Source organism: Hylobates moloch, unplaced genomic scaffold, assembly GCF_009828535.3.
Source record: "Hylobates moloch isolate HMO894 unplaced genomic scaffold, HMol_V3 SCAFFOLD_8, whole genome shotgun sequence".
NCBI lineage: Eukaryota > Metazoa > Chordata > Mammalia > Primates > Hylobatidae > Hylobates > Hylobates moloch.
The window spans coordinates 94,679,917-94,701,934 of NW_026652283.1; the positions used below are offsets into that span (position 1 = coordinate 94,679,917).

The window sequence follows — 22,018 nt, forward strand, 5'->3', positions numbered from 1 at the left end:
TCAAGGTGGCACCAGATTTAGTTCTTGATGAGGGTCCTCTTCTTAGCTTGAAAACTGCTGCCTTCTCACTGTATTGTCACATGGCAGAGAGAGAGGGAAGGAGGGAGAGAAAGAGAGAATTTTTCTTCTTCTTATAGGAATACTAATCCCATTAAGGGGGCCCCACCATCATGATTTTATCTAAACCTAATTACCTCTCAAAGCCCCCCCAATATGATCATATTGGGGTTAAGACTTCAAAATATAGTTATTATAATTAAAATTGTGAGTTATATATATATAAATATATATATGAGTTAAAATATCAGTTAACTATAATTAGTGAGTTAAAATGTCAGTTATTTCCATTTTTATTCTTCATTATTGAGATAACACAAATGTCAAGAGTTGATGATGCATATCAATAACTATTTATTTATTTCAAAAGATAGAACATATACAATGAAACCTATATTTCTCTGCTTAATAGCATATTAACCCAATAAATTTTTAAGCAAGTTTTAATGACAAATAACTAAAATGTTAGGAATATCTTCTTAGATAATAATTACAACATGAAAGCTAGGATGCTCACTGTTAAAGAAATAGTAATGTTTTGTATTTCTGCTAGAATATCTAACATTCGTTTTTCAATAACTTTCACATTTTCCTCTAAATTCATCTATATATATATATATATATATATATATATATATATCAAGCTTTTTAAAGTAACCTTTTTAAAATTGTAGAATTGTATGTCAGGTTTTCATTAAGTGCAGCACAATTATATTGGAAATAAACAGAAACTGATTTCTGGTTCCATTGAAGAGGACTGGCAACATAGAATGGTGCTGGAGAAAGCACCAGGAAATGCTATTAAACCCACTCAGGTTGACAAAAGTTTCACTTGGGTCAGGAAAGATAAAAGTCTTTCAAGTATAACTTAAGCAAGTAAGATGAGGGCAAAATGTAGAGTAGCTGCAAGTACATCAGTGAGATGTAAATAAGTGAATTTGTGAGTGTGAGCCAGGTGGCAGAAAAAGGCCTTCACCAGAGAATGCTAGGAAGTGGATAAAAGTATGAAGAAGCAGATAATCTAGCCTTTTGGAACTCAAAATGCAATGCATAGACCACCAGCAGCCATGTCACCTGGATTCATAGGCACCACTCCAGAGCTACTGATTCAGAATCTACATGTAAACAAAATCCCCAAGTGACACATATATACATTAAAGTTTGAGTTTGTTGTTTGGTTCCTGCTCAGTGTTACCTGAGAGGCTGCTTCTGTTCTCTGCTATTACGGTATTCATGACCTTAGATACTCATGTCTTTTGTCCACTCTACATTTTTTGTCCAAACGACTTCTTTTTGTTCACCCTAATTATACCCATTTCTTCTTTTATCAATAGGTATATTAAAATCTCATTGAAAACTTAAGATTGACAGTCTGAATAAAGGTGAATTAATAAAATGATAAAATAATCCAAAGCTACAGTGACCAAAATATGAAGCCAACATATTAAAAGATTAAAAATAATTATGTATATATACACATACATAGGGAATATATATATTCCCAATGTGACACAGTGAGCCTCGAGTACATATTGAAAAATGCATTTTTGAAATTATTGAACAAGAAAGTAGCAACAGCTATAATGTATTACCTTGTTAGAGCTGTAACAAAGTACCACAGACTGGTCAGCTTAAACAACAGAAATGTATTATAGTTCTGGAGATCAAGGGTGTCTGCAGAACTGGTTTCTTTTGAAGCATCTGTCCTTAGCTTGTAGATGTTTATCTTCTATGTCTTTACATGGTCTTCCCTCGCTGTATCTGTATCTTAATCTCCTCCTAAAGATACAAGTCGTATTGAATTAGGACCCACTTAATGGCTCCTGATGCCATTTTAAGAAGACTTTTAGTCAAATTAGGTTCAACGTATACTGCTTGGGTGATAGGTGCACTAAAATCTCACAAATCACCACTAAAGAACTTACTCATGTAACCAAATACCACCTGTTCCCCAAAAACCTATGGAAATAAAAATAATAAATAATATAAATAAATATAATTTGTAAATTCAAAAAAAGAAGCCTTTCACAACCCAAAATGCAATCCATAGACCAGCAGGAGCAGTTCTAAAAGAACATCAGAACTTATTTCTCCTAATTGTAACTTTATACCCATTGACTATCCTCTTCCCATTCCCTCTTCCCCCTCCTCTCCTTAGCTGATTTGACATTAGACAATGAATATATGTATTAAAATATCACTCTGTACTCCTTCAATACGTATAGTTATATGTCAATTTAAAAATAAAACAGCAAAAAGAAAATATATATATGTCAAAAATAATTAAGCACACTGCAAGATATCAAGGCTCATTATATAGTTACAGCAATTATGACAATGATATTGGCATAAGGATATACAAAAGGACTCTGAAACAGAACAGAGTGCAGAGAACCACACTTATATGGCTCTCCGTCAATTGACTTATGACAAAAGGAATATTATAGAGCAGTGGCATAAGTGTGGCCTTTCCAATATGGTACTGGATGAACTGAATATCCTTGTTGAATAAAAAAAAAAAATCTTGGTTACCTACCTCAAACCATTAAAAAAAAGCTATTACAGATGGATTGCAGATCTAAATGTGAAAGATAAAGAAACAATTTTAGGAGAAAGCATAGGAGAATATCTTTATGTCTTTGGAATAAGCAAAGATTTTTGAAACAGAAAAAAGAAGTGTAAATCATAAAAATTGATACACTGAATTTTGTTAATATAGTTCAATTTTCAATAGATACCATTAAGAGAGTAAAAAGGTAAGCCACATAGATAACATAATTGCAATATATCGATCTGAAAAAGGGCTCTTATCTAAAGTATATAAAAAATGTTATGTCAGTCCAAATAGGTAATTAAATAGAAAAAATATATAAAAAAAGGTTTGAATACAAACTTTATAAAAGAGGATATCCAAATGGTCAGTAAGCATGTGAAAATGTGCTGAACTTTATTAGTCATCAAGATAAAGCAAATTAAAACCACAGTGCGGTATCATTAGCCTCCCATCCAAAAGCCTAAAATAGTAAGGACAAAAAAGAAAAACAGTGTTTAATATTTCTAAGACTCTGCAAGTTTTTTTTTAGTATACTTTAAAATCATTAACCCAAAGAATGGGAAAAGTAAGGTTGCATTAAAATCTTCACATTACAGAAATCATGTCCAATATTTCTAATTCATAATGTTAGACTTAAAATAGCACTGTCAAACTCATGTCCAAATTGATTTTATCCATGGAACTAATTAAAATCTAATTAAAATCGGATACTTAGCATCAAAGTAAGATAATAGAGCCACCTGTTTGGCTGCTAAGTTATTGATCAAGTCAGCAGAAGATCAACTCCATGTCAAATGCAAGTTACTGTAGACTACACTTCTCAGTATAACTGGCATAGTAATTTAGATTATCAGCCTCAATTAGCTTTTTAGAAGTACGTGACTGTACTGTGACAAAATCATTTTCATTTGAAAAGGAATATGTTTCTTAGACTTTTCTCAAACATGTTGTCATTAAATGGTTATTTTTAAAATTTAGCCCAGAAATTAAATGGTATCTTAAAGTCAAGTGAGTTATCTTAGGCAGGAAATTTTATACCCAAATCACTCTGAGGATGCTAGAAAGATACTGCCTTATCGTCTGTCCTCACATCAACCTGGGTATAGCAATCAAAGATACCTGCAAGTAACAGTGGTCTGCTCTTAGAAGACCAGAGGCTAGTTTCTCTGAGGTGTTTTGGTTCTGTTGAGCATGGGACAACTAAAGAATTGAGTGCTGGCAATCTAGATGAAGAGAAATGTAATAACTGCCTAAGACATTTACCAAATGGAAATTATGGAGGATTCTCAGACAAATATGTAATATGAACAAAATGTGAGGTAAAATTGAGTCAGCTATCAAGAGCCACGAGACTTTGAGAAAGCTGAACAACTGGAAAAACATTTTCATTCAAGTGTTTTATTGCTGTGTAAGAAACCACGCCCAAACTTACCAGCTTATTTTCTCACAATTTTGTGTGTTAGGAATTCAGGAAGGGTAAAATGGGGCATCTCATCTCTATTCCACAGTGCTTGGGACCTCTCCTGAGGTAGCTTACACAGACAGCTGCTAGCTGGGATTGCTAAAGTTAGGTCATATGTCTGAGGCCTCATTCTAGTTCTCAACTATGTTTCTCGGTTCTCTTCCATATGGCTTCTTCATGTGACTTTGGCTTCCTCATAGCATGGTAGTTACAAGGCTCCAAAGAGGACTATCTCCATTGTGCAAGGCTTAACAAAAATCTGCTGACATGATACTTGCTAATGTCAAACTGGTCAAAGCAAGTTATATAAGCCCACAGTGGAAATGGAAGAGAACAATACACAGCATGAATTCCACTTCATCTGGAGGGAGTGGTATGTTTGTAAATATTTAACAATCAACTCTTCAAGAGAAACAGCTGAGATCTGTAGCATTTGTCAATTTCCAGGTTATAAATACTCCAAGCATGGCCCTTTAAAACTACCAAGTGACAAGCCAAAATGACAAAATACAGAGTTGGGACAAGATGTACACAATTGGCTTTCATAAGCTAGTACAAGTTGGCTCTAGCATACCACTGTCTGGAAACTTCAGCTGTGTAAGCACATAATGGGGACCAATACCTAGAAGACTAGCAAGATCAGAAACACCACTGATGAGATCAGAACACCTAGAATAAAAAGTGAAGATAATTTAATTTCACCCACCTCACCTATAGGCCCCAATACCACATTTTGGAGGAGGGAAGTAGAAAGAATTTTAATTTTGAAGGCATGAACATTAACATATTTGACCTATTGCATCTAACTCAGCTCAATGGGTTCAACTAAAATATAGTATTCCCTGTGCCCTAAAAAGTAATATAGATCGAATCAATTAGAGAAAATTATAACAATGTTTTTAGATTGGCTCTCACTATGTTGTCCAGACTGGTCTTGAACTCCTGAGCTCAAGGGATCCTCTTGCCTCAGCCTCCCAAATAGCTGAGACTACAGGCACATGCCACCACACCCAACTACAAAATTATAATTTAAATGAGGAATTTTATTAGAATATAGTGTTGTGGGACAATCAAAGACCGGAGAGACCAAAAAACGTTCAGGAGGGTTTATTAAATTAAGGTGATCACTGACTCAGCCAGACATACGTCCAGAAAGTCTGAGCCTCAAACAAAGCGCTTTTCCTACTTTTAAACATCTTAAGATGGGAACTACATGAGGCAAGAAGCAAGTTACAGAAGCAAGAAACAAAGGCAGCATTACAACATTTCTTACATCTTGAGAGAAATGTGTCTTGCAACCTAAACTTATCGGTCTTGTGACCCTGCAACAGTGCAGGAACTCGCTGGGCCTGTAATAAACATTGAGGAATGTGGAGTTGGGGGGTATAGATAAGGTCCACTGTCCACAGAGAGAAGACAGGCTGTTAGTATTCTCTTTTAACTTGAGTGTAAGTGGGGGGTCACACTTTGCAGCAACTTTAAGAGGATTTTAAAATTTCTATTACTACCACTATTATGTTATAGTTGATTTCATTAATTCCTTCTTCATTACCCCTTTTTGGTGCTCAACACAAATGTAAATTAGTAAAGAGCACAATAGTTAGCTACTTCTTCCTGAGTGGGTACATACTCATCTTGGGATACTGGCTGGTACTTTTGCAGAGCCATTATTCGGGTGGTGGTATGTCTGTCCTTGGCGGCTCTGATGCTAACTGTCTTGTCCTAGATTTTTACAGATGGTCCCAGTATTATTTAGTTTACTGAGATGTACAGCTTGGCAGGTATCAAAATATACGGAGACAGGCCCTTTATGTGAGTAAGGAAATACGTCCGTTTTGTTTACAAGTTTACAGACCCCGGTTTCTGTGGGGTTTGTATATGATGGCATTAGGGGTTCGCCAATTTGAACTTCAACCCAGAAGTCACAGGGAAAGAGCTCTGGGTCATAACATACTTGGGGCTGCCCGTTTCCAGGATCACAGACCGAGCAATTAGTCTGGATATAGACACAAGTTCCTGTAGGAGTCCCTGTACACTCATTGTAGGTCTGGTATAACAGAGTTTTAGTCACACGTTTTCCAGACCAGGCTTCTATCATACAGTGATGACAGGCATCCTGGTCCCCTTTTATAACCATAGGCGAAAGTATCAGTGGCTTCAGTATTACTAATATAATTAAACTTATACTATGCATGGGCACCCTTCTGGATAACAAGCTTGGCAGCATTTGCAAAGATAACATGACAGCAAAATAATCAGTACAAGTAAGACTATAACTATGTTTGTAAATTTAATCCACATTTACTTGTATATTGTTGACTTCCTCAGGCTTTGGCTGTGCATAGACTAGTCAGCTTCCAGTTGTGTGTCTAGAACAGGGCTTGATGTTTCCTCAAACTTCAGCCATGCATGGACCGACCAGCCTCCAGTGTGGTCGGAGCAAGGCAGTTGTCCTTGTCAGCAGTGGCTTGGTTTCACTGCAGGATCAGCCATGTCGGGTGGTCTGGGTTTTGTTGACTGGTCCACTGGTCCTGGGCAGTGGCTACTGCTGGTTTCAGCTGGCTATGATGAACCCAAGGTGTGATACCTGAAACTTTAACAGCAGTGGGGGTAGACAAGATCACAATATGGGGACCATCTCATAAAGGCCTTAAAGTAGATGGGTTCCATCATTTGATCTAGACAGAGTCTCCAGGTTGGAAGTGGCGCACTACATCTGTGAGGCTAACAGATATTCTTTCTCTTACCCACCCTTGTATTTCATGCATGGCCTCACCTAAGGCTTGCATTTGCCTTCTTAAGGTTAATTCCCCAATTTCTTTTAAATCCCGTTTTATCTGAGTTACGATAGGGGGTGGTCGGCTGAACACTCTCATAGAGTGAATACCCAGTTAATTTAGTAGGGGTGCACCTGATTCGGAGGACCATGGGCAGCACCTGATCCCACCTTAGATGAATTTCTTGGCAAAACTTCTTTAACAGCTGTTTGAGTGTCTGGTTCATTCTTTCAACTTTTCGAGAACTCTGTGGGTGATAGATAAGCTGTTGGCAGTTTCCATTTCATTTTTAACATCTGCGTTAGCTGTTGTACTATTTTCGCCACAAATGCTGGGCCATTGTCTGGTCCTAAAGTTAGAGGCAGTCAAAATCTAGGAATAATGTCCTTTAATAAGATTCTGGTTACTTCCCGAGCTTTCCCTGTCCTGGTGCGAAATGCCTCGACCCACCCCGATAAAGTGCAGACAAACATTATCATGTACCGGTAGCCTCTGGCTCCAGGCAGCTAGGTAAAGTCCACAAGCAAGTTTTCACAGGGTGTAGCTCCAGTTTCTTGAATCCCTGGGGGCCATGTTGGCCCCTGCTGTGGATTGTTTTGGGCACAAGTTAAACATTGCTCACAAACAGCTTGAGTGATGGCAGTTAGGCGCGGCACATAGAAATGCCATCCTACACGAGTCTCTAATGCGGTTTTTCCCATATGCGTTTCTTGATGAAATTGCTTTATGAACTGGGGAGCTATTGCTTCTGGGATGGCAAGCCTCCCGTCTGAGAACTTCCACAAACCTCCCTTCTGGTAACTTCTGCTCTCCTGCTCAAACCAAGCCTTTTCATCAGAGGAGTAGTTAGGGGGTTCCGTAAGGGGAAGCCCCAGTAAGGGCATGGTAAGGGTTTCCTCTTCCTTAGTTACATCTGCCATTGCAGCTCTTTTGGCTTCTCTGTCCACCTTTCTGTTTCCTCTAGCCTCATTGCCTCCTCCTGTTTGATGCCCTTTGCAATGGATGACTGCTACTTCTTTTGGAGCCCATACGGCTTCTAAGAGCTGCTCTATTTCCTTTTTTACTTCCTTTCCTTCAGTTGTTAATAATCCTCTTTCCTTAGATATGGCTCCATGGGCATGCAGAGTGACAAAAGCATACCTTGAGTCAGTATAGATGTATATCGACTTTCCTTTGGCCAAGAGCAATGCTTATTGAGAGCTATTAGCTCAGCTCTTTGGGCCAAAGTTCCAACCGGCAGAGGGCAGGCTTCGGCTACTGAATTCAGTGTCACCACTGCATATCCAGCCAGTCTTACTTCAGATACGAAGCTGCTTCCATCAGTAAAGTATTCAACATCTGGGTCCTTTAAGGGCTGGTTCTTTAAGTCTTTTTGGCTTCATCCACTGTTTCCACAAAACAGTGATACCCTGGGCCACACAACGGGACTTTCCATGTTCCCCCCATTCTGTTGACAGCAGTGTGGCTGGATTTAGAGTATTCATAGTCTCCAAGGTTATATACAGGTTTTCACACAAAAATCCTTGATATCTTAACATCCTAGTGTTAGAAAGCCATCCATGACCCCTCTGCTCCATCAGGGTGATGACTGCATGGGGCAACCGAATTATCAACCTTTGTTTAAATGTGAGCTTGTTAGCATCTTCCACTAACAGGACAGTGGCTGCCAGTGCCTTGAAACAGGGTGGCCATCCCATAGCCACCAAGTCTAGTCGCTTGGAGAAATATGCCACGGGCCAATACGATGACCCTAGTGTTTGTACCAAGACTCCTGTAACTATTCCTTTTCTTTCATGGACATATAGGTAAAAAGGCTTTATCATGTCTGGCAGTCCTAATGTTGGGGTCTGGATCAAAACCTTGATTTCTTTGAAGGCCATGTCCTGTTCTTTCCTCCACAGGAGGGGTTCCTTTTCCCCCACTTTGGTAGCCTCATACAATGTTTTGGCCAAGAGCGAGTAATTTGGAATCCAAATGCAACAGAAACCAGCTGCCCCTATAAACTCCCACGCTTGTCATCTAGTGTCAGGTCAAGGAATGCCGCACACAGTCTCTTTTTGCTCATGTCCAAGCTCATACTGCCCTTGAGAGATGTTAAAGCCAAGATACCTTGCTCTTTGGCCACAGATTTGTGCCTTTTCCTTAGACACCTTATAGCCAGCCTCCCACAGAACACGAAGGAGGCTTTCTGTGCCTTGAAATCACTCTTCTTTTGTGGGTACAGCCAACAATAAATCATCCATGTACTGCAATAGGACACAGCAGTCACTTGGTGGCACGAAAGCCTTCAGGTCTGAGGCTAGTGCTTCCTCAAAAAAATGGTTGGGGAGTTTTTAAATCCTTGGGGGGCCTGGTCCAAGTATACTGTGATGAGCTCCACTCAAAGACAAAGATGCCCTGGCTTTCAAGAGCTAGTCGGATGCAGAATAACACATCCTTTATGTATAAGCACATAAACCCAGCAGCATCAGCAGGAATTTGCCCAAGCATTGTATATGGGTCGGGCACAATGGCATATAATGTAGCTGCAACCTTGTTTACTGCCTGCAAATCCTGTACCAGCCGGTAATCCCCAGAGGGCTTTAACACCAGTAGCAATGGAGTGTTCCAAGAAGAGGCACATCTTTCTATTATTCCAAATTTAAGGAGCCAGTCTATATGCTTCATAATCCCATGGGTGGCTTCTACTGGCATGCGATACTGACAGATTCACACTGGGTAAGTGCCCCGCAGCAGTTCCACCACTATGGGTGCCTGATTTATGGCTAGCCCCAGGGGATTGTCTTCCGCCCAGACCCCTGGCAGCTTGAGAAATAATTCCTCATACATTGCCTCATTTTCCCACTGTCAAATGCATCTTTACAAATTTTGCATCTCTCACAGAGTCTCCATTCCTCTGTTGTTGGGACAGTAAGGGTAATTATCATGGCTTTTCTTTGACCTAGGTTTAGAGTCATGTCCCCTTCTGGTGTAAAGATTTGTCCTTACAATTTCTGGAGCAAGTCTTTTCCTAACAAGGGCACCGGACAATTTTGCAAATGTAAAAATTTACGTTGGACTTCTTGTCCTCCAATGACATACCTTCTGGATTGACAGAAAGGCCTTTTCTCTGATAGTCTGGTTGCCCCAACTATAGTAGCATAGTTTTTAAATAGTGGCCCAATGGTCTGTGTCACCACTGAGTGTTCAGCACCTGTATCTACCATAAAGTCCATCTGTTGGCCTCCCACTTTCATGGAGACCAGGGGCTCCTGGAGGCCTAGAGAGACGGAGCCCGGTCTGTCTCAGTCCTTATATTCCTCAACTCCTGCTAAGCCGACCAGATCGGCATCTGGCTTTAGAACAACGGCTAAAGGCTGCGGTCCTTAGCTGGGCATCAGGTCCCTGGCTGCTGCTTTCTTCCTTTTCTCTTCCTACTTTTAAACATCTTAAGGCAGGAACTACATGAGGTGGGACACAAGTTATAGAAGCAAGAGAAAAAGGCAGCATTATAACATTTCTTACATCTTGAGAGAAACATGTCTTGCAACCTAAACTTATCAGTCTTGTGATCTTGCAGCCATGCAGGAACTCACTGGGCCCATAATAAATGTTGCGGAATGTGGTGGTGGAGAGTATAGATAAAGTCCACTGTCCACAAAGAGAAGACAGGCTGTTAGTATTCTCTTTTAACTTGAGTGTAAGGAGGGGTCACAATTTGCAGCAACTTTAAGAGGATTTTAAAATTTCTATTACTACTACTATTAGGTCGTAGTTGATTTCACTAATTCCTTCTTCAATAGAGTACTTCTTTTGTGAAACCAAGGGCCAGTCCTTAAATAAAAATAATTTTTATTTGAGCAAGTTGGGGGGAGCAGCAGAAAAAAGATCAATTACCTCTCTAAGTAATGGTAATTAATAATTCTAAGGAAAGGAGAAAGTACTGTACTTACAATAAGACAGTAATATAACCCTTTTCTTATTCATTTTGGATTTAGCTAGGATTTATGTCTCAAACCCTAAGGCCTGGAACACCAGAAGAGGCGTTAGGCACACACTTGGCAATGCCTGACATTTACTACTTAGCCTTAGGGCCTGGGAGGTAAAAGGAACCAGTGAAGAATGTGACACAATAGTGATCACATGCCCAAACTAGGGAACTGGCCACTTCTCTAGCTTGTTTTTTGCCTAATGGAATGTGTGCTTGTGTTGTTTGATATTCTGCTTTTCAAGAGAACCTGGACACACAGATGTTTAAGTGAAATCTCTAGAGCTTCCACATATGTTCAAGATCTCCCCCTCCTTTCTCCTTTCCTGCCTGCCTTCCTTTTATATGCCTTCCTTCTTTTTATTCTTTAACATCAAATAGGTGAAAGTTAAATGCTGAAACCAAGCAATTTTGCAAATTTAAGTCAACTGGTTTGTGATTCCTGGTTAAGACAAAACTGTGCCTGAGAATCCACCTCCAGGGTTCTAAGAGTTGCATCTATTGTTGGACTAATGTCTATGAAAGTTAACAAACACACATGCCCATAGTCTCATTGAACTGGTAGGAATTAAAAGTTAAACCCAGGTCCATGCAACTTCATGTCCAGGATTATTTCTACTATGCATTTTGGATCTTAGTCTATAGAAATAAGATCTACCTACTGTTATCCAAAGGAAGCATAAAAACATGATATTTTATATGAATACAAAATTTTATATATATGGTTATGATCACACATGTTTAATGTATTAGGCACCTGAATAGAAGAATTTTCATAATAAGATTGATAAGATATATTCAGCATCAATCCTATATTTGTTAAATAGAACCACACAAAGTTCAACAATGACACCCCTCTGGAACCTTGGGACCCCCAGAAGCCCTGTAGCTGAATGGCAAACAGAATGAGGCTGGTAATGAGTTGCATTGGGTCAAGTCCCTGCCCCAATACTTACTAAGAATAAAATGTTCAATGGTGTCTCAGCCTTCTTAAGCTTCATTTCCTTTATAAGATAAAGGAATAATAATATTACCTATCTCAAAGTGTTATTTAGAGAAACACAGAATTACAAATGTAGAGACTGCAACAGAGGATCTAGTGTATACTATGCACTCAAAAAATAACAGTTATTGACACTATTTTATTCTAGGACTTGTGGGTCAGCTTGTGACAAAAACCTCAAAATTTTGATTAAAAACTTAGAAAATTATCTTTGGCACTCAAATCACAGACAGAAGGTGATAAAACATTTTACTGCTGCTGCTTTCTATTCTGATTTACTGCTACAAACACCCCTCCTCCCACAAAAGAAAAAAAAGTCTATGAGGAACCTCTGTGAGGAGGTAATTGTGTGAATTTGTGTGTGTGTGTGTGTGTGTATGCATAATAGATATCTATACTATATTTTAGACTAAATTCAGAAGTTTTCTCATTTGCATATAGAGTATATTTCTATCTGCAGGAGGCCAGTTGGACCCTGTCTGTATTTGGAAAACCATTTAGGGAAACTCTAAGTCAGCTTAAAATGTCAAACAATTCTTTGTGGCTCAATGGGATTTTAGGCTTTTTTTCAAAAATTTCTTCTTTCCACATTTTTTTTTTTGCATTTTTCTTTCTTAATGAACATGTAATATATTTAAAACTAAAAAGTTTTACTTTAAAAGGAAAATAGCTCAAGAATTATAATATTCATAAGTATTTAGTGATTTTTGCTATGACTAATAAAATCAAATAAAAATATATTAATATTTGCAAGTACTTTTGAGACATTATTGGCTTTGAGAATTTGATCAGAATGACCTTGAAATACAGACTGTAATTTCTCTTGAGTAGAGTGGAAAGATAATTTAGGCCAGCACATTTACCTTAAGTTCTATAACAACAAACCTGTATTTTTTATTGAAAATGTGACTTAATTGACTTCTACTCAGAGCAAGTGGTTCAACTATTCTTCATAACAAGATAGTTTAAACCCTATGCCATTTATCACTCATTAGGTCACTTAGTGATTTAAAACAAAAGGGATATATTTAACTCATGAATCTGTGGGTCAGCTGAGTCATTCTTTTGGTGCCAGCCATATTTAGCTGATCTGAGCAGAGCTCACTCATGTATCTGCAGTCATCAGGTCAGTGGCTGGCCTAGGATGTCCTCACTCCCATGTCTAATGATTGACTGGCTGTTGGTCAGGGTGAAGATGGTGATGGTTCACTTGTCTCCCTCCAGCAGGCCATCCTGGATTTGCACACATCATTGGTTGCAAGAATCTCAAGAGAGTAAAGCCTGGACTTGGAATTGGCACACCATCACTTCTGCTGCATTCTTTTTTTTGTTTGTTTTTTTTTTGAGACGCAGTCTCGCTCTGTCGCCCATGCTGGAGTGCAGTGGCGTGATCTCGGCTCACTGCAAGCTCCGCCTCCAGGGTTCATGCCATTCTCCTGCCTCAGCCTCCGGAGTAGCTGGGACTACAGGCACCCGCCACCATGCCTGGCTAATTTTTTTGTATTTTTAGTAGAGATGGGGTTTCACCATGGTCTCGATCTCCTGACCTCATGATCCACCCACCTTGGCCTCCCAAAGTGCTGGGATTACAGGTGTGAGCCACCGCGCCCGGCCATGCTGCATTCTTTTGTTCAGTGTCACTCACCAGGCACAGTCAGATTCAAATAGTGAGGAAAGAGATTTCACCTCTTAATGGTAAGAGCAGCAAATCACACTGCACAGGACATGGATACAAGAAGTAAACAATTGGGGGTCATTATTGAAATTGATTAATTATAAACCTTACTGGTATTTGCAAGTATGCAATCAAATATCCCACAGGATCAAACTCCTGGTGTTCAAACACTGATGTTATTAAAATAAATGGGTCGGTATGGCAGTATGTAGAGACACAGTATACTGCATCAACATTTTAGGTATAAAACTTCTAATAGCCTAATGTCTCATTCCTTGTGTTCTCACTTTTCCATTTTAATGGAAATGTCACACATTTGGTTCTTTCACAAAAAAGAAAAGGCAACTGTGTTCCAAAGAGCCCCAGTCCTTCTGCACTTCTGCCTGCCTTTAATGTAAAACATCCCAACCAGGACCAGCAATCTCTTTCCTCTTCTCTAGGCAAAGTTAGACTCGGTTCATAAGTCTTCTACATGCTCTTTATAATTTTACTCAATAACTTCAATACCAGTTCCAAACAGTAGTTGTGGTTTGAAGGAGAAAACCAGTGGTTATGCTATGAATTCATGTAAATGAAGTAATTGGCTATGGTTAAGAATTGAGCAAGAACTTTTTTGTTAAGGAGAAGTAAGTTTCACTTACTGAGTAGAACAGTAAACAATTAGAAAATGGATTTTCTCTAGGTGAAATTAAGACTATATAGTACATAGTATGTGTTGTTTATGTGCTGGGGGTGGGAGCAAAGGGCTAAGGAACAATATATCTGGCACTATTTTCCCCCTACCTAACATACAATCCCCTTTATCTTCCTAGTTAATAGAACTACAACTTGAGAGAATGAGAGTATAGATGGCACCAAAGTGCCCAGCACCCAGTGGTGACAAATCATGACTTGTCTAAGCCAATATTGTTAAACCTGCCCTCAGCTTGTCTAGATTCCCTTATAGACAAAGGTGGCTATATAATCAGTTGTTGACCAATGAGTCACAAGAAAACATCTAGCAAGGGTAGGGATTTGGGGAAAATAATGTAAGTTTTAAAGACAGTATAAATGCACATTTCTATTTTTCTTTTTTAAATTTTTGTGGGTATATAGTAGGTGTATATATTTATGGGTACATGAGATGTTTTGATACAGGCATGTAATGTGAAATAAGCACATCATGGGGAATGAGGTATCCATCCCCTCAAGCCTTTATCCTTTGAGTTATAAACAGCCCAATTACACTTTTAAAGTTATTTTAAAATGTACAATTAAGTTACTATTCACTATTGTTACCTTATTGTGCCATGAAATAGTGGGTCTTATTCATTCTTCTTCTTTTTTTTGGTAGCTATTAGCCATCCCCCTCTCTGCCCTCCACTACCCTTCCCAAACTCTGGTAACCATCCTTTTACTCTCTATGCCCGTGAGTTTAATTGATTTGATTTTTAGATCCCCAAAATAAGTGAGAACATATAATGTCTGTCTTTCTGTTCCTGGCTTATTTCACTTAACATAATGATCTCCAGTTCCATCTATGTTGTTGCAAATGACAGGAGCTCATTCTTTTTTATAGCTGAATAGTACTCCATTGTGTATATGTACCACATTTTCTTTAACCATTCATCTGTTGATGGACACTTTTGCTTCCAAATCTTAGCTATTGTAAACAGTGCTACAACAAATATAGGAGTCCCTGCTGATTTCCTTTCTTCGGGTCTATACTCAGCCAGTGGGATTGCTGGATCACAGAGTAGCTCTACTTTAAGTTTGTTGAGGAACCTCCAAACTGTTCTCCATAGTGATTGTATTAATTTACATTCCCACCAACAGTGTATAAGGGTTCCCTTTTGTCCACATCCTTGCCAGCATTTGTTATTGCCTGTCTTTTGGATACAAACCATTTTAACTGGGATACGATGATATCATATTGTAGAGTTTTTTTGTTTGTTTTTTTTTTGTTGTTGTTGTTTTTGAGATGGAATCTTCCTCTGTCACCCAGGCTGGAGTGCAGTGGGGCAATCTCAGCTCACTGCAAGCTCTGCCTCCTGGGTTCACTCCATTCTCCTGCCTCAGCCTCCTGAGTAGCTGAGACTACAGGCATCTGCCACCACACCCAACTAATTTTTTGTATTTTTAGTAGAGACGGTGTTTCACCCTGTTAGCCAGGATGGTCTCAATCACCTGACCTCGTGATCCGCCCGCCTTGGCCTCCCAAAGTGCTGGGATTACAGGCATGAGCCACCACGCCCAGTCATCTTATTGTAGTTTTTTTTTCTGATAATCAATGATATTGAATAATTTTTCATATGTCTTTTTGCCATTTGCATGTCTTTTGAGAAATGTCTGCTGAAATCTTTTGCCCATTTTTGATTGGATTACCAGACTTTTTTCTATAGAGTTGTTTGAGCTCCTTATATAGTCTGGTTATTAATCCCTTGTCAGATGGGTAGTTTGCAAATATTTGTTCCCATCCTGTAGGTTGTCTCTTCACTTGGTTGTATTCTATGCTGTGCAGAAGCTCTTTAACTTGATGTGATCCCATTTGTCCATTTTTGTTATAGTTGTTTGTGCTTGTAAGGTATTTCTCAAGAAATCTTTGCCCAAAAAAATGTCCTAGAGATTTTACCCAAAGTTTTCTTGAAGTAGTATCACAGTTAGAGGTCTTGGATTTAAGTCTTTAATCAATTTTCATCTGATTTTTCTATAGGGAAGAGCTAGCAGTCTTTCTATTTTTATTCTAGTTTTATTCTTCTGCATATGGATATCCAGTTTTTCCAGAACCATTTATTGAAAAGACAGTCTTTTCCTTATTTGGATCTTCTATTTTTCTTGGCACTTTTGTCAAAAATGAGTTTACTGCAGGTGTGTAGATTTGTTTCTGGATTTTCTATTCCATTCCATTGGTCTATGTTTTTTTGTTTGTTTGTTTGTTTTAATGTAAGTACCATGCTGTTTTGATTATTAGAGCTCTGTAGTATAATTTGAAGTCAGGTAATATGATTCCTCCAGTGTTGTTCTTTTTTGCTTAAGATAACTTTGGCTATTCTGGGTCTTTTGTGGTTCCATATAAAAATTTTAGAATTGTTTTCTCTATTTCTGTGAAGAATGTCATTGAAATGTTGATAGGGATTGCACTGAATCTGTAGATTGCTTTGGGTAGTATGGATAGTTTAACAATATTGATTCTTCCAGTTCATAGACATGGAATATTTTTCTATTTTTTGGTGTCCTCTTCAATTTCTTTCAGCAGTATTTTAGTTTTCATTAGATCTTTTACTTACTTGGTTAATTCATAGATATTTAATTTTATGTGTGGCTACTGTAAATGGGTTAACTTTTTAAATTTCTTTTTCACATTGTTCGCATATAGAAATACTACTGATTTTTGCATGTTGCTTTTGTATCCTGCAACTTTACTAAATTTGCTTATCAGTTTTTCTATGGAGTCTTAGGTTTATATAAATAAAATATTATATCATCTGCAAATAAGGATAATTTGACTTTTTCCTTTCCAATTTGGATGCCTTTTATATCCTTCTCTTGTCTGATTGCTCTAGCTAGGACTTCCAGTACTATGTTGAATAGGGGTGACAGTGGGTAGGTATCCTTATCATGTTCCAGATCTTAGAGAAAAGACTTTCAGTTTTTCCCCATTCAGTTTAATACTAGTTGTGGAGTGTGTCATACATGAGTTTTATTATCTTGAGCTATGTTACTCCTATCCCCAGTTTCTGGAGGGTTTTTATTATGAAGGGATATTAAATTTTATCAAGTGCTTTTTCAGCATTAACTGAAATGATGTTTTTTATCCTTCATTCTATGTGTATAATGTATCACATTGATTGATTTGCATATGTTGAACCATGTTTGCATCCCTGAGATGAATCCCACTTGGTCATGAGAAATAATATTTTTAATGTATTGTTGAATTCAGTTTGCTAGTATTTTATTGAGGATTTTTGAACCAATATTTATCAAGGATATTGGTCTGTAGTTTTCTGTTCCTTAATATGTCCTTCTCTGGTTTTGTTGTCAGGGTAATACTGGCCTTATACAATGAGTTTGGATGTATTCCATTCTTCTCTTTCAGAATATTTTTAATAGGATTGGTATTAATCTGCCTTTAAATGTTTGGTAAAATTCAGCAGTAAAGCCACAAGATCCCAGGCTTTTTTTTCCTGACAGACTTTTCATTATGATTTCAATCTCATTACTTGTTATTAGTCTGTTTGTTTAGATTTCTTCATAATTCAATCTTGGTAGGTTTTATGTGTCTAGAATTTTATCCATTACTTCTAGATTTTCCAATTTATTGGCATATAGTTGCTTATAGTAGCTGGTAATGATCCTTTGATTTTCTGCAGTATTGGTTGCAATGTCTGCTTTTTATCTCTAATTCTATTTATGCGTGTCTTCTATTTTTCTTGGTTAGTCAGGCTAAAGGTTTATATTTTTTGGTATCTTTTCATAAAACCAAGTTTTCATTTCATTGATCTATTTTTGTTTTCTTCATTTCAATCATTTTTACTTTCTACTAATTGTGGACTTGGTTTGCTCTTGATTTTCTAGTTCTTTAAGATGCATCATTGGGGTATTTATTTGAAGTTTTTTTTTTTGGTTTTCTGTTGTTGTTGTTGTTGTTGTTGTTGTTTTATGTAGGTACTTATTGCTGTAAACTTCCCTCTCAGTACTGCTTTCTCTGTATCCCTGATGTGTTTCCATTCTCATTTGTTTCAAGATATTTTTCATTTTCCTTCTTATTTTCTTCATTCATCCACTGGTCATTTAGGAACATATTGTTTAATTTCCGTGGGTTTCTTTAGTTTCCAAAATTCCTCTCGCTATTCATTTCTACTTTTATTCCATTGTCACCAGAGAAGACACTTGATATTATTTCAATTACTTTGAATGTTTTGAAACTTGTTTTGTCTATCCTTGAGAATTATTCAGGTGCTGAGGAAAAGATTGTGTATTCTGCAGCCATTGGATGAAATGTTTTGTAAATATCTATTAGGTCCATTTGTTCTACACTGCAGATTAAGTCTGATGTTTCTGTATTAATTTTCTTTCTGGAAGATCTGTCTAATGCTGAAAGTGCTATGTTGAAGTCTCCAGCTTTTTTGAATTATAGTCTCTCTCTTTAGCTCTAGTAATACTTGCTTTATATATCTGAGTGATCCAGAATTGAATGCATATAGACTTAAAATTGTTATATCCTCCTGATGAATTGATTCCTTTATCATTCTATAATTACCTTCTTTGTCTCTTCTTATTTTATTTTATTTTTTTTGAGATGGAGTTTTGCTTTTGTTGCCCAGGCTGGAGTGCAATGGTGCGATCTTGGCTCACTGCAACCCCTTTCTCCCACGTTCTAGTGGTTCTCCTGCCTCAGCCTTCTGAGAAGCTAGGATTACAGGCACCCACCACCATGCGAGGCTAATTTTTGTATTTTTATTAGAGATGGGGTTTCACCATGTTGGCCAGGCTAGTCTTGAACTCCTGACCTCAGGTGATCCACCTGCCTTGGCCTCCCAAATTGCTGGGATTACAGCCATTAGCCACTGGGTGCTGCTTATAGTTGTGGTCTTGAAATCTCTTTTGTCTGATATAAGTACAGCAACTCCTGCCCTCTTTTGGTTTCCATTAACATGGAATATCATCTTCCATCTCTTTATTTTCAGGTTATGTGTATTTTTGTAGTGTGTTTCTTCTAGGCAACAGATCATTGGGTCCTGTTTGCTCATCCATTCACCCACTCTATGTCTTTTGATTGGAGAGTTTAGTCTATTTATATTAAATGTTACTACTGATGAGTTAAGGACTGATTCCTGTCATTTTATTATTTGTTTTTTGGTTGTTTTGTGATCTTCTTTCCTCTCTTCCTGTCTTCCATATAATGAAGGTGATTTTCTCTGGTGATGTACTTTACTTTCTTGCTCTTTTTTGTGTGTGTTTCCATTGTATGTTTTTAGATTTGTGGTTACCATGAAGCTTTGCAAATAGTATCTCATATCTTATTATTTTAAACTGATGACTCCTTAACACTGATTGCATGAGCAAACAAGCAAATAAAAAAACTAAAAGCAAAAAGAAACAAAAAGAAAAATAGAAACTCTACCCTTTAACTTCATCTCCCTGCTTTATAACTTTTGTTGTCTCTATCTTATGTTAGTATGTCTTGAAAAGTTGTTGTAGTTATTATATTTTATGTTTATCTTTTCATGCTTCTACTTAAGAGTGGTTTACACAGCACACAGTGTTATAATAGTCTGTGATTTTCTGTTTTGTACATTCAAATGATTTTTTTGTTGCTCATTAAAAACTTTTTCTTTCATACTGAAGTACTCCCTTTAGCATTTATTGTCAGACAGGTCTGATGTTGATGAAATCCCTCAGCTTTTGTCTGTGAAAGTCTTTACTTCTTCATGTTTGAAGAACATTTTCACCAGATAAACTACTCAAGGGTAGAAGTTTTTTTTCTTTAGGACTTTAAGTATGTTATGCTACTCTCCCCTGAAAAGGTTTCCACTGAAAAGTCTACTGCTAGATGTATTGGACCCCCATTGCTTGTTATTTATTTTCTCTGGCTACTTCTAGGATTCTTTACCTATCCTTGACCTTTGAAAGTTTGATTTTTTTTTTTTTTTTTGAGGTGGAGTCTCACTCTGTCACCCAGACTGGAGTACAGTGGCACGATCTCGGCTCACTATGCCTGCTGGGTTCAAACAATTCACTGCCTCAGCCTCCCAAGTAGCTGGGATTAGCGGCACCATGCCCGCCACCATACCCAGCTAATTTTTGTATTTTTGGTAGAGATGGGGTTTCATCATCTTGGCCAGGCTGGTCTTGAACTCCTGACCTTGTGATCCACCCACCTTGGCCTCCCAAAGTGCTGAGATTACAGGAGTGAGCCACTGTGCCCAGCTGGAAGTTTGATTATCAAATGCCTCAGGGTAGTCTTGTTTGTGTTAAATCTGCTTGGTGTTCTATAACCTTCTTGTACTTTCTCTAGGTTTAGAAAGTTACCTATTTTTATCCCTTCAAATGAACTTTCTACTTTTATCTCTTCTTCTACCTCCTCTTTAAGGCCAATAACTCTTAGATTTGCTCTTTTGAGGCTATTTTCTAGATCCTGTAGTCATGCTTCATTGTTTTTTATCATTTTTTCTTTTTGTCTCCTCTGTGTATTTTCAAATAGCCTCTATTCAAGCTCACTAATTCTGCTTTATCCATTCTGCTATTAAGAGACTCTGATGCTTTACTCAGTATGTCAAATACATTTTTCCATTGCAGAATTTGTGCTGCTTTTTAAATTTTTCAATCCCTTTGTTAAATTTATCTTATAGAATTCTGAATTTCTTCTCTGTGTTATCTTGAATTTCTTTGCGTTTCTTCAAAACAGCTATTTTGAATTCTCTGTCTGAAAGGTCACATATCTTTGTTTCTCCAGGATTTTTTCCTGGTGCCTTATTTAGTTTATTTGATGAGGTGTTTTCTGGATGATGTTGATGGTTACTGATGTTTGTCAGTGTCCAGGCATTGAACAGTTGGGTATTTATCATAGCCTTCACAGTCTGGGCTTGTTTGTAGCCATCTTTCTTCAAAAGGCTTCCTATGCACTTGAAGTGACTTAGGTGTTATAAGCTAAGCCAAACTGCATTAGGGGGCACACCCAGCCCAGTAACACTGTAGTTCTTGCAGACTTCTAGAGATACTGCGTTGGTGGTTTTAGATAAGATCTAGAAGAATTATCTGCATTACCAGGCAGAGATTCTTACTCTCTTTCCTTACTTTTCCACATAAATGATGTCTGTCTCTCTGTCCTGATTCAGGTGACACAAGCCCCCACTGTGGCCACCATCACTGGGACTGCACTGAGTCAGACCTGAAGCCAGCACAGTACTAGTTCTTGCTTAAGGCCTGCTGTAACCACCACCTACCTGCCACCTATGTTTGCTAAGTGCCTAGGGCTCTGCAGTCAGCAGGTGGCAAAGCCAGCCAGACTTACTTATGTTCTTCCCTTCAGGGCAGTGAGTTCTCCCAGGCCCTCCTGCATCCAGAGATGCTATCTGGAAGCCAGAAACTGGAGTCAAAAACCTTAGAAATCTACCTGGTGCTCTATACTACCATGACTAAGGCCACTCTTCCCTGCCGTTCCCACAAACCAAGGAGTCTCTCCCTGTGGCTACCACTACCACAGGCCCACAGGGAGTACTATCAGGCTACCACTGATGTTCACTTAAGGCCCCAAATCTCTTCAGTCAGCTTGTGGTATATACTGCTAGGCCTGACACCTACCCTTCAGGAAAGTGTGCTCCCCTGTGGCCCAGGGCAGGTCCAGAAAGGCCATCTAAGAGTCAAGGCCTGGAATTGGGGACACCAAGAGCTTGGTGCTCTACCCCACTGTGGCTGAGCTGGTACCTAAGGTACAAGACAAAGTCTCCTTTACTTTATACTCTGCCTTTCTCAATTAGAAGGAGTCTTTCCCTTTAGACAACACAGCTAGGAATGTGCTCAGTCAGACCTGAAGCCAGCATG

The 22,018-nt window shown here is 38.3% G+C and overlaps 1 long non-coding RNA gene across 1 annotated transcript; it reads right to left on the minus strand.

The window, feature by feature from the left end:
- Positions 1 to 1,806: 1,806 nt before the first annotated feature.
- On the minus strand, positions 1,807 to 21,486 carry LOC131384009 (uncharacterized). Its single transcript, XR_009214465.1, has 4 exons — positions 21,421 to 21,486; positions 11,774 to 11,821; positions 2,594 to 2,635; positions 1,807 to 1,836 (listed from the first exon to the last, which is right to left on the minus strand). It is a non-coding gene; the product is annotated as an uncharacterized LOC131384009 (long non-coding RNA).
- Positions 21,487 to 22,018: the final 532 nt, after the last annotated feature.